This window comes from Periplaneta americana, chromosome 11 (assembly GCF_040183065.1).
Source record: "Periplaneta americana isolate PAMFEO1 chromosome 11, P.americana_PAMFEO1_priV1, whole genome shotgun sequence".
In the NCBI taxonomy this organism is placed as follows: domain Eukaryota; kingdom Metazoa; phylum Arthropoda; class Insecta; order Blattodea; family Blattidae; genus Periplaneta; species Periplaneta americana.
In genome coordinates, this window is record NC_091127.1 from 66,113,505 (window position 1) to 66,138,366 (window position 24,862).

Below are 24,862 nucleotides of genomic sequence, written 5' to 3' on the forward strand. Positions count from 1 at the left end.
CTAGCGAAAGAAAGGGGATGAGGGAAGTATTAAAAGCAAGTCTCCAGGTCCCGTCACTGTTGTCACTTGCACGCACATGTCACGCGTACTTTGAAGTATCTAATCCCTCCTCACACCCCTTTTTTGAGACAATACACAGTCGGTTTTTCTCTATCTCTGAAAGAAAGTAGAGACAGTCCTTCTGAAATAAGTTGTTTTAAGTTTGCTCCAATCACTTCAGTAGAAGCAGAAAGATATTTTTCCACCATGAGAAACGTTCTCTCTCAAAGGCGGCCCAGTTGACAACTTAAAAAACCATCTTGTTGTGACATGTAACCAAGGAAAGTAAGTACCGTAAGGGATAGTTTATTAAGAATTTGTCAATTTTTTGTCTGTTTCCATGAATAATAAATGCCTATTTCACTGCTTGCTTTTACTATTTCAGTGTCTATAAGCCTGCCTATTTTAACCAAAATAAATGCCTGAACATCCGGACTCTAGTAATAAGTTGCAGAGTCCGGAGCCCCAGTCTCTTTCCACATCAGCAATGGGAAGCCAGACTATCAAAATAACTTTCCAACATACTTTATAGATTTGTAAATGAGAGGGAGGTGAAGAGTGTTCGTGGAATGGCAGAGAGAGATGGGAAGATCTAGAGAAAAACCCTCTGCAACGTCTGCTTTATCTACCACAAATTCCATCATGAACTGTTGCAAATCCCAATGAAAACGATGTCATATTTGTGATGTACAATTACAATGTTCCTTAGTGTTTTTCTACGGATTCTCCTTTTCCCTGTACCATAATGCCGTTTTTCTCCCCTTTCTGAGAAGGGGATGAAGACTTGCACTACACCACTGTGCAGAATTCCTTAATGTCCTCTAGAGTCTTGAGAGTATAGTATACAGGCAAAATCAATGTACAGTAGTGGCAAAAAAAAACCGGACCGACCCTTGTACCTGATTTCAGAGCCTTGTTCACTCCAGAGCACGATGGACTGGTAACTAAGACTTTCGTGGTTCGAATCCTGCCTGGAAAGGAAACTTTTTTTGTTCCTTATTCAAATTTATTCCCAATACTTTTTGATTGCAGCGATATTTTACTACTTAATTAACTTATTATTCCCAGAACATGAATTTTACCAGCAATCGAAAAGTATTGGGAATAAATTTGAATAAGGAACAAAAAAAAGTTTCCTTCTCAGGCAAGATTCGAATCACGAAAGTCTTAATTACCAGTCTATCGTGCTCTGGAGTCAACAAGGCTCTGAAATCAGTTACAAGGGTCGGTCCGGTTTTTTCTGCCACTACTGTACGCAGACAGTGACAGAAGCACGACTTTCCCAAATTCACTTCAACGGTGTCAGGAACGGTGAAGAATTGTACTGCCGTAAAAATTTTGAATAAATACATTTTTCCAGTTTCATAGTACAATTTATATATATTTTCTTTAATGAGAAAGTAAAATGCCTATCTTATAAATCGTTTTAATTTTTACTTAAAAATCAGTTATCTCAACAGACATTGAGAAACCATCTTCAGTATGATGAATGCGAGAAAGTGAACCCCACTTGCTTTTCTCCGGTAATGGAACTACAACCAATATCGTATTGTAACTCTACTTGCGGTGTAGTTCGTTTTGAAATTATCATATTCCTCTGTACTGTCCTTTTTTCATAATTATATTATTATGTGCATTTTATTTCTTCCTTGTAATACGTACAAAATTCACTCAACATAAAATTTGAAAAGGTGGAATAAAATTCAGCGATATGGACGTGACACTGTGGGATGCCCAAGGGAACAACTTTTTCTTATCTGTCGTGACAGCAGAGAAAGATAAACGATGCGAGAGGTTAAGAGACACGGACTGTTTCTCGGGATGAACATGTCACAGGTGCTAGCTCCATCAGTTTTCAATCTCACAAGCCATCATTTTACAAACCTCTGGGAATAAACAAAACGTGATGGTCTTTTGGGGGTTCTAGTCTCGTAGTTGGCAGATTTGTTCCCTTCACTTTACTCTTGTAAAGTGCTCGAAAACAGGGACTTGTAGAAAACTTCTACCTCCATCAAATCACTCTTCGCACGACAGTAGCCTGGTAACAGATACATATATAGTTGATTTGATAGCGATGAGTACTGCTGCTATTATTATTATTATTATTATTATTATTACATATAGACTGAAATAATAATAATAATAATAATAATAATAATAATAATAATAATAATCATAATAATAATTTATTTTAGCTGGCAGAGTTCAGGCCGTAAGGCCTTCTCCTCCACTCAACCAGCAAAAAGGATACATACATTATGTATGAACGTACAAGCTACGAAGAATTCAACAATATTTGATTTAGATAAGAGTCACATGTATACAAGAGTTATTTATGAATTAAACAGCAAAATACAATGAACTATTAATTAAACAATTAAATAGAAACTGCGTAGCAGAATTTTTTTTTATTCTAGTAGGTTATTTTACAACGCTTTATCAACAGCTTAGGTTATTTAGCGTCTGAGTGAGATGAAAATGATAATGCTGGTGAAATGAGTCCGGGGTTCAACACCGAAAGTTACCCAGCATTTGCTCTTATTGGGTTGAGGAAAAACCCCGGAAAAAACTCAACCAGGTAACTTGCTCCGACCGGGAATCGAACCCGGGCTACCTGGTTTCGCGGCTAGACGCGTTAACCGTTACTCCACAGGTGTGGACGCATAGCAGAATTAAACTAAAATACATAGAATTTTAATATATTTCAAATAATACTAGATAATAGAAAGAGATTATTATGAGACAATATCAGGATGATGTCTAAAGAAAGAAGTAACAATGTAGTCTGTGATGGTTTAAGTTAGTGAATTGCTAAGAAGGCTATTCTTTAAGCTATTTTTAAAAAAGTTTAGTTTCTTCAAGCTCCTAATACTTTGCGACAAGGAATTCCATTGTCGCGATATGGATACTGTAAAAGATGATGAATAACAAAATGTTCTATAAAGAGGTATAATTAACGTGTCACAGATAAGTGATCTGGTATTTACGTGTGGTTAGAGTATAGATAAGAGAAACGAGACGAAAGGTAATTTGGTGTTGAAATGTGCAGAATTCGAGAGAGTAAAGACAAAGAGTGTAAAGTTCTACCACAGTCTACTATACACAGTCGCGGAGCTCAATACGTAGTAAATATGCAAATATTAGATAGTTTCTCACCACTAGGATCGCTAATATCGCCTCATTATAGGCAATGCAAAATAGTACCGTCACAGTCTATTGTTTCTAGCACCTTCAAAACTCAAGCTTCGTGACTGTATATAGTAGACTGTGGTTCTACGTTCTTTAACTAGGAGCCACGAAAGACTAGCGAAGGACGGTGATGTGTGATCATTTCGTCGGATGTTGCATACGTATCTGACGCACATATTCTGAACTCGCTGTAACTTGACTGACAGTTCAGAACTTAGGTCACTAACAGAACGTCACAATAAATCAAAGTGCGGCATTACTAGAGTTTGTACTAGGGTAAGTTTCAATTGCCGGGGCAAGAAGTTTCTTGAGCGACTCAAACGTGAATGGAGGAACGGATTTTTTTATTGTTTCTCTAACTTGAAAATTCCAATTTAGATTACTATCGAGAAAGAAACCAAGATTTTTTTACGATAGATAAATAAGGGATTAGTGTGTTGTTAAGTGTGACAACAAAAAGATAACTGTTATTAAGAGAGTTAACTAAACGTACAATAGTACATACAGAATTAAATGGATAGCGATATTTAACTGAGGCCAAGAATTATGAAAAAATAATAATAAATAATCTATTCGAATCACAGGGAATTTCTTGAACATCGTACAGAAAAATCTTATTGCAAGTCACTAGTTTTGTGTACAACAGCAATAGCCCACTGCTTATAACATGGCCATTATATTAGATTCTTAAGTTAAATGTTTTCGTTTCGAATTCCGGAAATGTTAGTCGTTGATTTTATTCCTTATCAATATATCACGGAACATTTTGATAGGACTATTACACTTTTACTACATCATACCACTTTTGACCAATAAAACAGTACGGAATAACGTGTTTCAACCAATCATGGCTGCTTATACTACAATTTGTATCATCTAGCTAGAATTTGTTTTATTACCTCCCTAGCATGTTTGTTTTTATCACCTCCCTAGTATTTGTTTGTTTTATTATCTCCCTAGCATTTATAATAGACATGTTTGTATTATTAGTCATTACTAAACAGCAGCAACTTGTCCACGAACGTTCCCTTAATAAGTTGACGCAAAAAAACGATTTTCCTCTCGCTCAGTAAAATTAATTTGTAATCAATTCTCAAAAAGACTATCACAATGTTACTCGTATCAGAGTATTACCAACCTTTATCCTACAGTAATTACATATTAAATATTGTCACTTGTCTACATTCTCCATACTTTTTACAACACTAACCAGAATAACAAAAAATATACATTAATAATAAGATAAGTGATGTCTGTCTGGCTGTCTATCTATATATTATATCATTCTATATCCATGTTATGGCGGATTAGATGTAATCCAGTTCTTAATCCGCTATTATCCACTATATAATTATTAGAACTGAATAATACATATGGCAACCTATAGGTATATACTAAGTATTTGTTTACCATTTGGATAAGGGATTTGCAGAAACAAGAAGAGATAGCGTCCGAGAGATAAAATTGAATCTTGATCATTTATTAAAACGTGAGAAGTAGAGCTGGATATTTCTGTTGAGAAGATAGGAGTACACAGAATGTTCCATTTATCTTGTACATCTATTATAACTTTTTTTTTTGGATAGGTATTGGAATTTTTGTTTTTGAGAGTTAAGTTAGAACTTGGGGCTAACATGAGTGTATGGCTTTGGTGCATATAACTACATTATGATACAAGATTCACGTGACGTCGTAAATTTTTCAAATAATACTACATACATTAATCATGTTACTTTCATTACACACATTAAGACGAGGTCAAAAATGTCTCACAATGTCACCTTCCCAATCAATAACAACAACAAAATGCAGAATGAATGCCATCAGAATGTGCCATTTGTTACGGTGCCCCATTCATCTTGTGCATTAACTTACACAAAACGAAAGACGACTGACGTCCGTACACGTCGTGTGTTGTGTGTTTGTTGTCTTAACATGTAAACAAACCCCAACAACTGTCGACGCAACAATCTACGTACAGTGGCCTTCATGTTCTCCGGACCTGTCGCGACTAGACTTCACCAGAACATTCTGACAACACCAGACGACATGCAGCAACGCATTCGACAGGCTTGTGTGTCCATTCAGCCAGCAACGTGCAGGGCAGTGATAAGGTCTTTCGGGGGACGCCTTCGAATGTGCATTATTGTGAATGGTCACCATTTGGAACATCTTCTGTGGCTCTCAAAGCATAACATTATCACATTGGAAGTACGTTTTTGCTTCGTTTTGTTGTTATTGATTAGGAAGGTGGCATTCTGATACATTTTTGAACTCGTCTTAATGTGTGTAATCAATGCAACATGATTAAAGTATGTAGTGTTATTTTAAAAATTGATGTCGCCATGTGTATCTTGTACAATAATGTAGTTACATGCACGAAATCTCCACGCTCATGTTAGTCACCCGTTCTAACATAACGCTCAGAAACAAAAATTCCAATAATTATCCAAAGAAAAAAGTTATAATAGATCCACAAGATAAATGGGACTCCCTATATAGTCAAGGTACTGTGGATGTGTGTGTAAGTGTAAAATTTCAAATGTGATAAAGATTATTGAAAAAAGAACTAGAAAGCACAAAATACAGAGATACAAACAGAATGCATTGAGTGTGAGTAAGACAGCGAGAGAGAGAGATAGATAGAACTGGGTTCTTATGAATCGTTCTGGTTTATTAGAAGACACGAGCGGCTTATAACTACAGTCGAGCTCTATTTTATATAATAAAAGATGTTGGAGGAGAAAAGAGACTGATGATACGGAGCTGATGAGAGACAGAGAGTCATTACTGCACAATTATATTAATATGAAATGGTGGGAAAGAGCGTCTGTGTCTAGCTGCACACGGGAAGCCTCCATTATGTAACCAGCCTGAAAGAAACGTAAGTAGGAGATGGAATTGAAAGAAATGGAAACTAAAGGACAGATGAAATTGAGGGAAAGATAAACTTTTATTTTTCCACCGTTCTTCATCTCTTCTCATCCCGCCTCCACAACCCGTCTTCGAATCCCAACAGAAAGCAACCTACTCCAAGGAAATTAATTTCTATATACTGCAGAATCAAATATATGCAGACTAGAGATGAACAACAAGCGAGAATGCAAGACTAACAGCGCCCGCAAAGATGAAAACCCGCACGACAATATTGCCTGTCGTTGACTACTTGTAAGCAGACGTTTCGGGAGTGATCAACTCTCGAACGTCAAGCAGCCTTGAATCGTTTATACCACACTGAACTTTTATCTGTTTTCGCAACTGTTATATGTGTAAACAATCAAATAGCCTATTTGAAACATCATTTCTACCTTTCAGTGTAGTAATGCGTTCTCCAATCTTTATTTAATTACTAGGCCCTTATTAAAAGACTACGAATTTTATTTCGTGTTTTGAGATCAAGTATACAATCTTAAGTAAAAAAAACGCTTTATTTAACGCTATGTTTTATGTTTCTTGCAAATTAAAATTTATTTGAGAATTTTTATTTATTTATATAATCATACGTAATATCTGCTCTGCAGGCACAACACGTTGATGAGGAGAAGAAATCCATTTATGAGTCCTGCATCCCTTACCTAAGTGAGAAATATAACATTCCCACTAGTCAGTGGAGTGTTTGTGGTCTTTTGTTTGGTGCACGTGGTACACTCCCTAAATTCACATGTGATATTTTAAAAGCACTCGGACTCCGATTTTTTGAAATTCAAAAAATTTTGTTGAATTGACAGACATTTGAAAACAAATATTCAGGTTAGTGTAACGAAAGAGTTTAGCACTTTGTGTGCGAGATGCGCTGCACCGTGAACCTAATCCGGACTAGGGTAAGGTGGTACAATTCCGATAGTTCTGTCTAAAACTGGCTTTAAATTACAAAAATAATTAATGAAACGCGTGTATCTTTAGTCACAAGAACAGTGTGACATTTATTGAACTTACAAAATAATAACCCAAAGAAAGTTGCCATTTTATTTAACTGGGGAGCATTTTACAATTTTTCGTGAAAATTATCGAAAATGTACCTCTGTAGGTACAATTCTGATAGAAGGTAGTACAATTTTGATACAAGTTGATAATGAGTGCATCATAGGCATTTTACACAAATAAATTATTTCTTTCCATTTGCATTCACACAAAGTTGGTAATGCCTATCATAGGTATTTTCCACAAATAAATTGTTTCTTTCCACTTGCATTCACACACACTTCATGAAACCACACATTGCACATCTGACAGCAAATCCAGCTACCTTTTGCAATAGATTTAGGACTGTAATAGTTTAAAGAGCAAAACCCATAGTTATCTTCTCTAACTGGTCACTTATCCCTGATATTCTTGATCAATACCTTCTTCCCTTTCTTTATCTTCTTCGCCAAATCGGTTTCCTGATTCTTCTCTTCGACCAAAATCTTTTTGCATTTGACTTGCTTCATGTTTTGTTCACTGGTAAGAAGTCTTGCAGTCTGGGTTTTCTTTTCCTCCCTATGAAAATAGTTTTCTCAGATGATAGCATAACTTGATGTGCTACTTCTTGGGGTGACGATGTGGGTGACTGCATATCTTTCGCAAAGCTTGAAGTGCTTGGTGAAGTTTTGATGGGAGTAGTGGTTGTGGAAGTTGATAGCTTGAACAGCATCGTGGAACCAGAAGTACTTTGTGAAGTTTGGCAGAAATTGTTGGCCTATCTATTGATGATGATGGTTTGAACAACAGTGAGGGAGAGAATTTTTCTTGAGGAACAATGCTGTCAGAAAACGGCACTATTCCTGTGCAAGAGAATTCTTTCAGAGCAGATCCCACAGATGCTGTTAAATTCCACGCAGTCGTGAATATTTTACAAAACCTTTGTTTGTTTATAGTTTCGTTTGGGTTCTGATGCATCCATGCTGTAGCCTTCTTATGGTATGCACTCTTCAGTGATTTGAACAATGTCCTATCCAAGGGCTGGAGGACATGCGTAGTATGTGGAGGCAGTCCAAGGAGTTCTATGTTGTTTTTTTACAATAGTCCAAAGCCCTTACACTGGTGTGACTGCCATGGTTGTCGAGGATTATGAGAATTTTGTCATCAGGCTTGAACTTAGTAAAGTGATTAAGACAGCTGATGAAGAGATCTTCATTTATGTAACCCGAGTCGCTCATTTCAACGACTGAACCAGGAGGTAAATCATCTTTGTACATGATACTGTTCCTAACACCTTTAAAAATAACCATAGGAGGAACATATGCTCCAGCTGCATTACAACATGCCACTACTGTTACATTTTGGCCACGTTCAACATTTGTAAGAGAAACGACCTCATGCTTTCCTTTCTGACTTACTATCTTCAATGGTCTGTTCTTCAAGGGGAAGCCGGACTCGTCCATGTTGTAAATGCATTGGGGTTTATCAAAAAGCTGGTAGTCATTCAGTACTTGTTTTAGAATACTGAAATAGTGATCTACTTCCTCTTTGCAGAGGCCCTCAGCCCTTGCACGAGAGAGACCTTCAGGTTTACGGAGGCTTAAACCTGAATTACGTTTTAGAAAAGCTCGGAACCAATCTATACCTGCAACTTTGTCTTCAGAATTCCGTCTCTGAAAACAAATTTACATTTCCTACCATAACCTTGTCAGTAGTTTCCCTTTCAGACCCACAATTTCTCAAAATATTATTTTTGAGATAGTCGAGGATCGAACATGAGACATGCGGAAGTAAAGTTAGAGGATCTAATCGCTAGTCAAAGAGGCGGTGTAAAGAAAATAAGAGGTTAATTGAAAGAAAATGCTTATCGAAATTGTACTCTTATATCGAAGTTGTACTAAAAAAGCTTATCGAAAATGTACCGTTGCCTGTTCAAATCAAGAGGCCATGTTAATCCTCAGGAATCCAAGAGATGGCAGCACCAACGACTCTCATAAATAACTAACATGTCCAACTGTCTTCTGAATCACAGACTTTAATTTTAAAGCAACAATGAAGAATGACAACACTTATATTAAAAACATCATTCCTTACATCAGCATAAAACTAGACACACAAATAGTTACCTTACAGCTATTAAAAGCTTGTATATCCTGAACTTTCTGCCACAAGAACACAAAAATTGGACAGCGAACACACAAAGGTACAATGTATAATATGACGTTTTGAAAACAGTGTTACCAACAAGTGCAAGCGAGAAAGCGGGAAAATCCTTAAATTTATCAGAATTGTACCGGTATCGAAATTGTCCCACTCTACCCTATGGTAATGATGACGACATTAGAGTCATGAGGACGAAACGGCTTCAGGGTCCAACGCCGAAAGTCATCCATGAAATCTGCTTCAATAGGCTGAGGGAAAACCTCGGAAAAAGCAACTAGATAATTGACCCAACAAGGATCTGAAACCTGGTGCTCTTGTTTCACTATCAGACATGCTAACCGTTGCTCCAAAGATATAGACTATTGCCAATTTGACGATGTTATTTTAAAATTATACACATTTAAGATTTATAATACTGTACTGGCTTAATATGCTAAATGTGTGTTAGGAGTGGTATAGGACCATACAAAATTTTTAACAACAATTTTGAGGTTTTAAAATTTATTCGATTTTAATATACGTTACATTTATTTGTTGACAACATTGCTGAACGAAATAAATGATCGAAAGAAGAAAAGACGGAAATTATAAAAATAGGCCTATGACTTAAAAAAAGATTATGCTACTTTTAAGAATTCGCAAATAAAATTAATATTTCTGAAATTCATTTATAAGTTTTAATTGTGTTTTTTCGCGGTATTATGCGAATTCTGGTTATTTCGAGATTCAAAAGTGCGGTTCTTGCTGTTATGGGAAGAAGCATAAATAAGTGGTGCAAAAAATTAGCGAAATGAGAATCATTCGATTTATCGATTATCGCGAATTTCACGGATCTCTGGATATGCGTATTGTTGTTTAGCCATCTGCGCAAAGACAGGTTTGAATCTCGTAATTCACAATAATAAGGAATCACTCTTAAGGTAATTAAGGCAGAAGATATTGGGATAGTAAAATATTACACTAATCAGACTTAAGAAGTATACAAATAATAGTATTGTTGTTCCTCTGACACACATCGTGAAATGAGGTGTACTGCCTGAAAACAGATGTAAATATCAGGCAGAACTTCAATCAGAAGTAGATATGCATATAAAGACATAAATCATGTAAAGAATTTAGAAACAGAAAGACATTATTTGCTATAGTTAGTTACGCGATTGACTCTGCATTTTGTGCCGGAAAAGTAGGTGATCTACAGAATATTATATCCACTAATAACATGGTAGAAATCGGTGTCACATGTTTGACAAACAATTTCCGAGTAATGAAGTTCCTGGTTTCCCAGTAACTCAGTTTCATTACTATGTTGAGAATGACATCCGTTGCACTATCACTGAAAATATATAATTACTATGAGGTCTGACGGTTTCGGACCAAAAAAATTGCTTTCACATTAGGCATAGGCGATTTGTTGTTGTGACAACACGCATAAGCAAGTCAAGTGATATGAAATGATACGAGATTCTATTTACTCATAGCCCTCATGATCGTATTGACTGAGATTGTTTACTATGCTCTGACTGGTCTTTTTTTGGCATAGTACTCTTGAACTGTGTACTCCTCTACATTCAGGGTCGAAAACCGGTAGCCCTAGCTAGCCTATCACAACCCTTCAGGTATCAGCCGAGACATTTCATGCCATCTCATCTGTGATTTACCTACGTTTCTTTTCAATACGTTGAAACTTGACAGCAATCTTTGCCAGGAAGCAGCTAGATCAGTGGTATGGTTACAAATTTCAAGTCCCTGCACAGGACTTATGGAATAACATTCCCCCTATTTCGGCCAGGAGCCAGAAAGTGCAGAACAAGAGACACGTCCTAAACAGCTGCATTGCACCTGTACTTCTTTATGGGGCGCAATCCTGGTCACTCACCAAGAAACAGGCATTAAAATTAGGAAGATTTCAAATAAGAACGGAAAGTAAAATAGTCAGAATAAGCCTGAAGAACAGAGTCAGAAACGAAGAAGTTCGACGAAGAAGCGGCATAAAGGATGTGGTCACACTAGCTAATAGGATGAACTGGCGTTGGGGAGGACACATGGTAAGAATGCAATGTACCAGATGCGCACACACGGCTACACACGAATTGGCTGGAGAAATCGTGAACAACCGAGAACCAGATGGGGGGACGAGTTCAAGTTGCAGCTAGGACTGTGGACCAGAATAGGACGCCAAAGAACACGGTGGAAGGACGCAGTCAACCAACTTTGAGCGGCAGCAACAACTAGTACAATTGTGGACAATCAAAGTAGGAATGTAAATATAGACCATCAGGTCGGCTCTTCTGTTGGTCAAGACTCGAGCCATCCCTGCCCAAGCAGGAGGGCTTGCCCCACTGAGGGTATACGGCTTATAATAATAATAATAATAATAATAATAATAATAATAATAATAATAATAATAATAATAATATATATCATTATTATTATTATTATTATTATTATTATTATTATTATTATTATTATTATTATTTCGGGCTTTGTAACTATACCGCCAATATTTGGTCCTCAGTCTCATTTGCGAAAACAGGTTGCATCTCGAGCAGTTTGAAGGTGACATTTGTATAGAAGGTGTTATAGAATGCACTTCACTATCCATTGTAAAACTTAAAAAATACACTTGCATAAAATCATTAAAGAATGCTTCAATAAAAAGATTAACCCTCAACAACAGACGTGCTTAATGTGAGCTGTCAACACAGACGTGCGGTCTCTGATACCGCTATTGTATCGGTATTGTAGTAGGCACAAGAATGAAGCAATGGATGTGAAATAATTTAGGTGATGTCCTTTTATATTTAGTCGCTTCATTTAGAAAGCAGAGATGTAATGAACTGCAATATTTTATTTATAAAATCATAAATGCTCAATGTGACAACTTACTTACTTACTGGCTTTTAAGGAACCCTGAGGTTCGTTGCCTCCTCACATAAGCCCGCCATTGGTCCCTATCCTGAGCAAAATTTATTTGAAGGATTCGTAACAAGCTGTTTTTTACGGTGAAGGGTTGTTAGCCCTTCGCCCAACCCCCAAGCTGGAGGACCACCTCTCATCGGCTGCCCGCGACTGCTTATTCAATATATTCACAGCTACCTTCCATATCTGGAGGCCGTCTCCTCGATTCGCAACCTGAGGACGCGCCATGCCGTGGTGATAGGGACCCCACAATACATGGCAATGTGTCAACTACTGCTTGAAAATACATGAGTACATATATACATGCTCTACCACAACTCAGTATGTAATAATGTTCAATTTTGAATGAAATTAGCGGAAAATACACATTCAATGATTAAATGAAATGTAAACTGAAATAATATACAGGGTGATTGACGAGCCATCACTTACGAAGTTTATTTCCAAAGACATTCTGAGCAAAAATGTCATGTAAACATTTGTTCTAATCTCAATATTTTCAGAGTTACACTAATTTGAAGTTGTTAGTAATATACCTTTTTTGTTTAGTTTTAAGGGTAAAAAATATTACAAATAGAGAATGAACTATTGAGAAGTAAAATTTCTTTAATTGGCTAGTATTCTGAAGCTAAAACTGCGTTGTTAATTGCTTTGTACAGATTTTGTTTTTCAATTTTTAACTAAAAATTACATCATTCTTACGCACTTATCACAAAAATCGTTACAAATCACACGAATTTAGGAACTTGATTCTTGACAGTTTAATTATGCATCCTAATGTAGCCTACAGTCTTGAAGAATTTACAAGAGTGGCGTGATTTGTAACATTTGTTGTGATAAACGCGTAAGAAAATGTAATTTTGTAGTTAAAAATATGAAAAAAAATTCTTTACGAAGCAACTATGGCATTCATGCGTTAGTAGTGGTTATGATTGCGCGCCTTCACCATATACGAATACTATTGTTGTGTAGTGTATAGTATTCATAATGGAGCTCGATGCGGATAAATTAGTTGTTTTCGTATAGGAAAGATACATTGTGTACAATATTTGAAACAATATAATGATAATAATTTGGTTTCTAAAAAATATGTGAGAAATTGCAAATGAGATGAAAGTACCACGCGAATAATAAATAAGCAATAATAATAATAATTTGTAGTAAATCTACTTATCTGCTCTATACTATCACTCATTAAATTAATATATTGTTTTTCTTTATTGTGAGTCGTGTAGTAGTCATAAACATACAAAATGACGTTTGTCCAGTACATTAGTAGTATTTAATTTAAGACTCTTTGAGTCGCATAGATTTTTACACGTATTAAGCGTCCTTAGGAAATAATAACCGAATAAAATATAATTCTTCATATACATCCTTCTTTCATTGACGTCACTTTCTAGCCTAGGCCAGTTTTCCAAACCCAATAGCCAGCAAATCAGTTGTCGCGAGAAGACAGTTATAAGCTGTCAAAAGGCCGTTGTAAAGCAAAACGTAGCGTCGCGTCGTGTCTGATTCTGTGTGCACCCGGCCTTATGACTACCACTACCACTACTACCAATACAACCACTAGAAGCAGTACCAATGCACTTTATATGTTGTGACATTGTTTTGTAAAAACAGTACTTCTAAGAGAGGCGACTTAAGCAATCCATTACACAAATATTAACCCAAAAGTCCAGAATATTTCAAGTTTAGAAATACTCGTATTTCTAATTTCCAGAAGTGAATGTGAGTGGGTGTGTGTAAAAATCTCACCTAAAACCGTGGAAACTTTGGCATTCTGGGAATTGGGAGAAACTTGTGGACTTTCCTTAAAAACGGTGATAATAAATTATGACACACGCAGTTTTTCTACGTAGCTTGTTCACTCACTACAAAAGATTGCAAGTCAGTCAAACAGTGAGGTCTCCCCCTACCCTGTCCTCGTCGACAGCGCCTGGCTTTGACAGGCACCAATTTGGTTCGTTTGGCAGATGGACGTCACTGTACTAGGAACACTTTCCTACTTGGAAGGAAACTTAGTAACGAAAAAAGAAGAAAGAGGAATGGGGTGTAAAAACTTTTTCTTCTACTTAACTCGGACTAGAGAAATCCCCGAGCTGTATTCAGTGAAGACTCGCGCATGTCGGCGCCGACGTTGAATAACATTAATTTATCATGCAATGTAAGAAGTACGTACACGGCTCCCCTGGGACACGAGTCGCTTGCGTCATGCGTACAGTGATCTAAACTAGTAACGCCTCGCACTGAAATTTGTTAAAACGCACAATTATTGCTAATTCTGTGGTTCTTTCCATATTGGCCACATACTGGTTAGTTCTACTTATTTCGAATGTCCAGAACAGCGGTCGTCATGAGAGTGCACGCTCGTGCTAGCGTCTCTTACCCTCGAGCCCTCTAGTGCATTTATGAGCGGACGGGTAAGCAATATTTTAGTGGCGGCTTTTCGTTCGTACCATAAATTACGTAAGTCAGTGGAATTCAATAGTACTAATAGTGTAATGAAGCACCCAATGTTCACATGCGTATTTAAGTAGGCATATTTTACATAGTTAATAATTATTCAGGATTTCCGTTTTTAATGTCAAATAACTTAAAAAAAGTCACCTCTGAAATTGTGGAGTCGAATCAAAGGAGGAGACAGAAAGGAAAGGAAACAAAACAGAAGCGAAAGAATAAAACTACGAAAGGAAACTAACGAGAAAGTGAAACATAAATTCTAGAGGAAGAAACATTGATATGTAACTTCTCGTGAAGTATATCGTCACCATTGAATTATGATTAATAATATATAGGCCTATACACAGTGTTCTGCCCATGGGCAAGTCTTTCATTGAATTAATGATGAGAAACTTTAACACATTTCTAATACATATTGTACGAGATTAAAAGTTAGACTGTACTGAAATTTGATGTATTTTACTTACACATGTTTTGTAAAACACAAAATAGTGATCTTTTTCACCCATTGGCAATCTGAATCAAATGGAATAGGGAAAATAAATATGTAATTGGATTTACCCCAACATGTCAGGTGAAACCGATCAACAAATAACTTTTTTAAAATTATATACTAATAAATTATAATTAAAAACTAAATTAAATTGTAGACATATTGTCCTAAAGTTTTAATGAAACTAAATTCAAACTGACGTTATGCTGTAACAACTTTATATGGTATATATCGGAAAAAGACTGAAGATTTTGTTCGGATTCACCCCACTTTACGGTACAGGGGAAAACAATCAAAGTCACAATTCTCATAAGTGATGTCATCATCTAATTCAGTATATTACTGCAACATTTATTGCTGTTCCTTATGAAAAAGTAGGAAAGGATGACTGTATCAGTGGTGATAATTCTCCTTTATCACTTTTGATAAGAAAAACACACAAATTTTGCAGTAATATACTGAATTAGATAATATCACTCTGATGAGAATTGTGACTGTTTTCCCCTGTAATCTTCATATGAAGAATGTATTAAAATGAATAAAGAAAAAAAAACGGGAATAAATTTAAAAGGTTAAACCATGGAAGAATTGTGAGTTAGAAATTAAGATCAAATATAAAACTAAAATCGAAGGTAAAACGAAGATATCATTAAAATAATAAAGGCGCTATGGTAAAATATTATTTGCGGTGGTGGTGAACTGTTGTATCTTTAGGGGTACTTAATGTTGTCACTGTTGTAATTATAGTGTTGGTGATTCTAGTGGTGATAAAGGTGATGGGAAATATGATGGTTAAGATGGTAGTGATAGTGTGAGTGTAGGTATTACTGTGGTAATGACAATCGACAACAATTTTGTCGATTGTAAACATGGAGGTAGTAATAATTATGATAATGTTAATAGAGGTTTTTACCATAACAATGTTGATGACTGTGATGACAAAGATGGTGGTTATGATGATTATTATGTTCATGATGATACTGATGACGGGGATGTTGATGGTAATGATGGTTAAGATGAGGTTGAAGATGTCTCTGTTAGTGGTGGTGGGTTTTATTCGAGGACTTGGTAACTAGGATTTATTCGTGGTAGAGATGTTCAAGTAAAGAAAAACGTCGATAAAAATTTTAAATTGTAATGTGGAGTAATCAAGTCGTGGTTCCGTACGCCCTGCTTCCGAGAGGTGAGTTGTTACTCACAGTGTCGATGTTCTACTGGGTGTTCATTTCAAAGTGTGTCATGACGTCACTGTTGTGAGTCAGCGATTTGAAACGAGTTTCAGCTTTTATATCAGAGAAATTGTCTATTAATCAAGGCATTCAATCTGGACTTGAGAACGTGTACGGTATAACTTGAATGTCGTAGCAACAGATGGCGATCTGTACGGTCTGTGTGCTACCATAACCTCTTTCGAACAGTGTTTTGCGCGGGCAAGTCGTACCCAGGGTATTCCTTATCATCGGTTTCGTAGGGCAACATTCCACAACACAAATCAAATGCTCCGTGTCTATGTTGACTGTCTAAGTTAATGTCAACAAATACTGTGCCTAAGTAATCGTCTTAACCCTCTCCCCTTATCCCGACAGTAAGAAAAAAACTCACCTCAGTACGTGTTTCCTAACAATTCACATTCCTACCACAACCGGCGTTACGGTACGTATCGGTAAGTACTCTTCTGAATGAACGCCGTACTTGCCAGGCAACTTCTCTGGCAAATAGGCAATACGCTTCTGCGGAAGTGTAGGAAGATTGAATTCTCTAGGCTCATAGGCTAGCCACATGACGACATACAGCGAGCCATGAACAACTTTGAACTGAACATGCAGTATGTCCGTGGGAAAATTGTATAGATAATGTCTCCAATGGCAATGTCTAAGCTTCGTTTCACTAAGCTTTCATCATTGTTTGATATGTTATATCTATGACAGCAGTAATTAATGACATCTAGGGATTAGATTTGTTCTCAAATTTAATACGCAAGCTACACAAACGTTATAGAAAATGTAAACGATATAAACTGCCAAACAATACTAGTGACAGAGCGTGAATTACTGAAGAAAACAGTATAATATAATTTTTCTTTAATTTTCTTTTAAGTTTCCCTAGAAAAAAATGTTATCTATCAGTATAATGTTTTTTGAAAATAATAGTAGACCGTTATAATTTACTTCCGGCCGCCACTTACGTTGCAACTGTGGTGATGTACTTATTTACAAATCACGGTATTCCGTTATCTGTCTATTGTGGTGGTGTTAGCATATGTTGAACGGAAAATCATTGGCAATGACGTTCAATTCGAACAGTAAATATTATATATTATATTTTAGGAATTCTTGTTCTTCAGCTACAGGGATTAGGCCTATTGGCCTGTTCCGTTTTCAAGCTTAATTCATCTGTCCATCTTACAGTATATTCGGTCTTCCGATATTTCTATGTCCTGTTAGTGCATAATCCTTAATTTTTTTTTGTAATCTGTCATTAGTCATTCTTGTAATATGTTGGTACCAATTTCGTTTCTGATTTTTAATCTTTTCTTCTAAATTAAACATATTTATTAATTGTCGGATATTTTCGTTTCTTTGATGATCTAATAAAGTATAACGGCAACACCTCGTAGGAACTTCATTTCACTTACTTGGATTTTTCTTTTCGATGCGCGGTTTAATGACCAGTTTTCTGAGCCATAAGTTAGGCCTAATAATGAAACTGCTAGGGTTTTGTAAAATTTTAATTGTGTTGAGAGCTGTGTTTTATTTCTTAAAGTTCTACTGTTCCACACATCTGTTGGAATTTGCTCAACTTACTGTTAACATCCTGTTCACCCAAATACGATATATTGCAGCCTAAGTAGTTAAAAGAAGATATCTGTTCTATAGTTCCTTGATTAATAACTATTTTACATCGCCTATGGTTAAGCTCTCTGAAAGTCATTGTTTTAGTTTTGTTATTGGAAATTTTTAGGTTATATCCTTCTGTTCTTAGCTGGAGCTGGTAAGTTGCCATTTGTAGATCATCCTCAATTCTGCGATCAATATTTGATCATCGGCAAAAGGCATTGTATTTAATACAGTTGTTCCTAAATTTATAACAAATGATATTTTTATTTTGCCATTCTTATATGGCTTTATTGAGGTATATATTAAATAATGTTGGAGATAGCGGGCAACCTTGCTTCACATCTTGGTTTACTATTACTGAATTGCTTATCTGATTACCTACTATTATCAATATTTTTGTCTCATATAATCTTTTTATGAAATTTACCAAATATTTGGGATATCTTCTTCATACAATATTTTCCATAATTTGTTCCTTAAGACCTTATCAAAGGCCTTCTTCAATGTTCAAGAGCCTAATGCAGCTCAAATTTTTAATACCTTTTTTATTTAATTTTAGAATATTTTAACTTATCATTCGAAGTCAAGAATATAAAACTAAATATTAGCAAAAAACATAAAAACAAATGGTACTCTGAAGAATTAAAACAGATGAAAACCCAATTACTAATGCTACATGATATTTATAAAAAGACTGGTCTGCTCACAGTTAAAAATAAATTATATGAAATTAAAAAAGAATACAGAAATCAATTAACTCAAGCGAAACTAGACTATAACACAAAATTAATTATCAACTCTGATAACGAATGAAAAACTGCGTGGAATCTGATAAATAAAGAAAGTTCTAGCAACTCTCAAAATCAAATAAACAATCTATATATATATATATATATATATATATATATATATATATATATAAAATTTGAACCGATAATGGAAATTACGGGAAAACGGCTTTTAATAAATGGCCCCTCATTTTGAAGCTTCGAACCCTAAGTTTTTCGGAAAAGTAGTAGTTTTGAGTGAAATGTCAATTTTCCTATTTTCCAAAATCCATCTGTTGTCAATTTTGAGAACTAATTTTATTGAACCACGGCCGACTTGATTGAATTTCAGAACAAAACACACACTACAATAAACAATAGGCTATTACACGAAGGCTATGACCTTCAGGATTACCGACATATTTAGAGCTCAATTCAATTTGTTATTAAAAACTGATTCTGCAGTGTATAATTTTCTGAGTACAGCTGTGTATTGGATCTTCAAATCTACGAAACCTGAGGTGGTTTGATGACATTATTACCATTAGAAATTAAATATTATTATAGTTAATATTATGATGCGTCTATTTTTCATTAATTGTACATAGTATTGATGCTATATTGATGACATGAAAGTGAAACGTTTTGTAAGTAAATATAGAGAATATCTTAATTTAGATCTTCATTTCTATAATTTACTGAGTGACTGCTATATATAACTACAAAACTTAAGTAAGATAATAATATTGTTATTAAAAATCAAATATTTTTATATTTATTAACCCAGTGGGGTTGGGTCTTTTTCATATACTTAATGGCGGTGTAGTGTAGATATTGAGGTGTCATTGTCTTCAGTATTGGCTCGAGAGAGCGCAAAAATTACAGTTCCTAAGGAAAGATAAAAAGGTATTACTTACTGATAAAATAAGAGGCCTAGAAAATTTTGTAGTCACCAGATCATTTCAGCAAGATCTCTTAGTAGGATAAAATGATTTTACGCTCTACATTTAAAGTTCTACATGCAGCAGCTATACGAAAATGCTATTGTTCGAAAGATTAGCAAACCTGACATTTTTTTAACTTTTGCCTACAATCCATAATGACCTGAAATAGCTACTGCTATCGTCCTGACATTGATACTTGTGTTTTCGCGTTGAAACTCAAAAACTGAAGTTGGATAGGTACAAGAAAAAGTATTTGGCCTAAAAAAATCCATTCATAGGGAGTATGTTTCATTATTATGGAAGCAAATAACTATCAAAAAGACAAGTATTCTTCATTGAAAATAAATCTGAAAAATTTTTATTTGAACGTCTAACGAACTTAGTTTGCAGCAGCATTTGCTGCACAAGCCACTAGTCGTAATATATTGTCGGAAGAGTTTAATGAATTTTTCATTGACTCTGTGAACGAAATCAAATCCAAAATTCAATGCTCTGAGGCATCCCCTATGGAAATACTAACCGAAAATGGCAAAATCTCATGCACTTTTAAATGGAGAGAGGTCACCAGTGAAGAGGTATGGAATATAATAAAAACTTTGAAAAAATCAAATTCAAAAGTTGTTTACGATATGTCAAATGATCTCTTTTTAAAGTTATAAATTCAATTTATATTCCTATTACAAATATTATCAATATTTGTCTAAAACAAGGTCTATTTCCAGATCAACTAAAAATTTCGAAAGTAACCCCAATTTATAAAAAAGGCAATAGATCAAGTCCAAATTACTACAGACCAATCTCTATCATTCCAGTGCTATCTAAGATATTTGAATATGTAATTTTCAATTAAATTTATGACTACTTTGAAAATTCAAATCTCTCTAGTACTAACCAATTTGGCTTTAGAAGAAGGAAATCAACAAGTGATGCAATTGAGCCTTTAATAACCGAAATTTTAAGAAATTTTGAAAATAGGTCACAAGTTAATGCTGTATTTTGTGATCTCTCCAAAGCTTTCGATTGCGTTGATGACAACTTAATTCTATCAAAATTATAATTTTATGGTATTCGCGGGAATATACTAAATATTTTTAGAACCTATCTTCATGGCAGAAGGCAATTAGTCTCAATAGGTGAAAATTGGTCAGGTCTCTCCTGTATACATTATGGTGTTCCACAAGGCTCAATAATTGGTCCACTGCCATTCTTAGTAGCAATAAATGACCTTCCTAAATTCATTAAAGCTATAACAATTATGTATGCTGATGACACTACATTCTTATGTTCTAGCTCTACTCTGAATGAATTACATGCTCTAACCAGTGATATTCTATCAGATGGCTTTATGATTTGAATCTAATGGTTTTTTGCTTAATCAAGAAAAGACTATCAACATTACTTTTACCCTAAATCATGTAATAAAAAAGGAAAACATACAAAACTATTCCAAATTTCTAGGACTTTTTATAGACTCCAGTTTAACATGGGAAAAACATATCGAATATATATCCACAAAATTATCAAGAGTTATATATTTATTAAAGAAATTAGTGACTTGTGTTTCTCAAAATTATTTAAGATGTGCCTACTTTTCGTTCTTTCAGTCGATAATTAGGTATGCCTTAATTTTCTGGGGAAATGGTAGCAAAATTGGGAGCGTCTTGATTTTGCAAAAGAAAGCCATTAAAATTCTATGTCAATCAAACTATCTTGAACATTGTCGACCTCTTTTCAAACAAGCACAGACATTAACTGTCATAAATTTATATATATATATATATATATATATATATATATATATATATATATACACACATATACGACCTAGTCCTTTACACTCGACAAAATATAGACAATTACTCATTAATAGCCAATATACATTATCATGAAATTAGAAATAGTGAACAAATTAATATTCCATACTGGAGATTACATAAAACTAGTACAAATTTTTCTGTCATCGGGATGAAAATATATAATAAGCTTCCCAGTCAATATTATAAATTACCAACCAATAGTTTCAAAGCTAGATTTTATAATTGGCTTTTAATTAATCCTTTCTACTCTGTAGATGAGTTTCTTAACATAAATTCACACGAAATTGTTTTTTAATAAATTAAGTTATTTAGATTAGTTACAATAATTTTTGTGTTGCTGAGTTTTTCAACACAAATGTGTATGAAATTGTATTTTAATAAACAAGTTTAATTGCAATTTAGTTACTTTTTTTTAAGTTTCAAATAATTTCATGTTTTCATTGTATTACTTAAATTTTACTGTTTCTATTATTAGTGTTTTTTAAATGTATTTATATGTCTTTTCAATGTATTCTGACGAAGCCTAAAACTGTATGTCTAATGGCCAAATAAATTGAATTGAATTTATTTTAGAAATTAAAAATAAAAATACAAGGAAAAATAAATTCCACTACACATCATGTTTAGTAGGCTGCGATGTTCTGTCTATATAATTTTGGCAATTTCTACATCATTTACACCCTGTATATAGCGTGAAAGTGTTGTAACCTTGCAGACTGAAGGGGGAATAACATACATTAAAACAAATAAAAAAACTATGCGTTTTGTAATGAAGTGCATAGTTAATACAAAATTACGCTGAGAGTCTGCATAGTTTGGAAGCAGCGCATCGCCGACTCAACTACGAATACACACGAACTCAGATCTGTGTGCGGTTTTCCAATGCCCACCCACTTCGCTTGGCTGATTCGGGTTCCGCATACTGCGGATAGATTGCAGAACTGTGACCCATATTCAAATTGCACACCACTTCGGCGGGCCACGTTGTGCATGATGTTTATTTGTGTGAAGAGTTATTTCATGTACTAGAGTGAGTGTATGTTAAGTGTTCGTATAAATGTAGTGTAGGGAATGAGTGAGGATCTGAATAGCAACATTCTGTCTTTTACTAACTCTAGCAGGGTTGCCAGATTTTTTAATGACAAGAATTTGCAAGAAAACCGATCATGTTATTTAAAAACTGCAAAGGAATGAATAATTCCTCATCAGTAGAGACAAGAATTTCATGCACTATAAAATCCAAAAATATGCATGCTATCGAACTATGAAACGCACGATCAAGCGAAAAATATATTTAAATATGCACTTTCATTTTTGTTACAAAATTCTTATTTCATTTCACTTTTTTGCACAGTTAACACTAACAACATTTCTAAATTGGTTTCTGTGAGGTTCCTGCTCTTGTCAAGCAGTATGTTTTTGTAGGCAGAGAATGATCTCTCTACATCGCAAGAAGTTATGGGTGCAAACTTGAACATATTTGTAACAGTGCCAGGTCAAATTCTTCATTCAAGTTTTCGCCACAAATAACCTTCTTCATCCGTAGTCCGGGTTCGCATTTATGACCCTGTCCAGTTTGTTTTTCGCTGCTACACTCACTTTTCCACGGGCATAACTGAGGGATCTATGTAATTCTTTGCAAATTTTTTCCTTTTTTTTTTTTTTTTTTTTTTTGCAATATGTGAAGCAGATGCGACATGCTGGTCGACTTGAAATCTTTTAGTACATTTTATCTGAAATTATAATAGACATTACGGTTATTCCAGATGACAGAACATGACAGTCTTCCCTCATACCATTCCATTACACCCTCAACGATAATTTCATTCTCGATTTACTTCGACATACGATGTATGAGTGCTATAAGAAGGTGGTGTCACTTATGAGGAGCATCGTTTCAAATCGTATTAAGTCCACTGGTGGACAAAATTGAGTTTGATACATTTTCGTATAGTTTCGGATGCGCTCTTTCACGCTGTGAACTCTGATTATGTCAAATCGTATTCGCTAACAGTGTAAATGATTGCTTAAAACTAGCGGTTGTTTCAAATCGTATTCAGTCCTTTATAGTGTCTGTTTCATATCGTATTGCGTCCAATATTCATGTTATAGAATTGGTATAAATGAAATTAATTAATTACTTTCTTATGTTAGATATATGTACTTACAATCTGGCCCACTTTTTTCGACAATGCTGTAGCATACGGACAAAACAGTCTTTTTTCTCGTGAGCTGTGTGTAATGGAAGTTTTTTTCAGTTTGGAACAAGAAACTATTGTAGGCGACAGTTCAGGACGACGCCGAAAGAAGCAAAACCAAGCAAACCATGCACATAAACTGAAATCTGAGGCAAGGTACGTAAAGAATAGATTTTAATGAAGAATGCAGGGATTATGAGACACACTACAAACATTTATCTCACCCGGGCAATATTTTAATGAATGTAGAAATCCTATAATTTTAATTTAATTTAATACAATACTAAGTCAACATTCAAATCTACAGGTCTTCACCTCATTCTTGCGAATTAGGGTATTAACCAATTCATAGGCATGGGGTTGATGTCAATGAAGGGAAATGAGCTGAAATCTACTCTCGAATTTTTAATATGTAAAATTGCTGTTTCTTTTCTTTCTATGACCTATAGTAACTTATGGCAGAAAGGAATAGTTAAAAAAATAGGCTGATTATATCAATTTTGTGAAGCTTTAGATTTCTATGGTAACATTATCGATGCACTTACTATGGTAACTGGCAATGAGGATGATGGTGGTATGGCTACTTGTGGCTGCTTAGAAGAAGAAGGATGATTCGAAAAAATGTGAAAGTATCAAACACCATGAATCCAGCCGGATGGATGTTATGAACACCCTGTAGGCCTACATAAAATTTGTTTAATGCATATATTTATTTTTTTATTAATAAAATAATGTTTTATTTAATAATAAAAATAATAATGGTTTTTATGCATTCATTTGTCTCGTTAAAGACATTTGGCAGCAGGAAGAAGTTATGAACACTCGGTATATCAAAATGTTTATTGTGGAAATTGTAATTTTATATTAACAAATAATGTTATTCTTTAATACAAACAATAATGATTGGTTATTTTATGTGTTTGCCTCATTAAGAATTTTTAATTACGAACATCTGTACAATTATTGGATCAAAACGTATTATGTCCAACACAATATCCTTCAATTTGAAGAACACAATTTAAAAGTGATTTCATTTTTTCAAGTTCCTTGAAGTACGCATCAAGTATAATAACTTCACCTTTTTCAATTTGCGAAAAATTACCCGGATTAGGAGTAATCAGTTTTTCGTTATT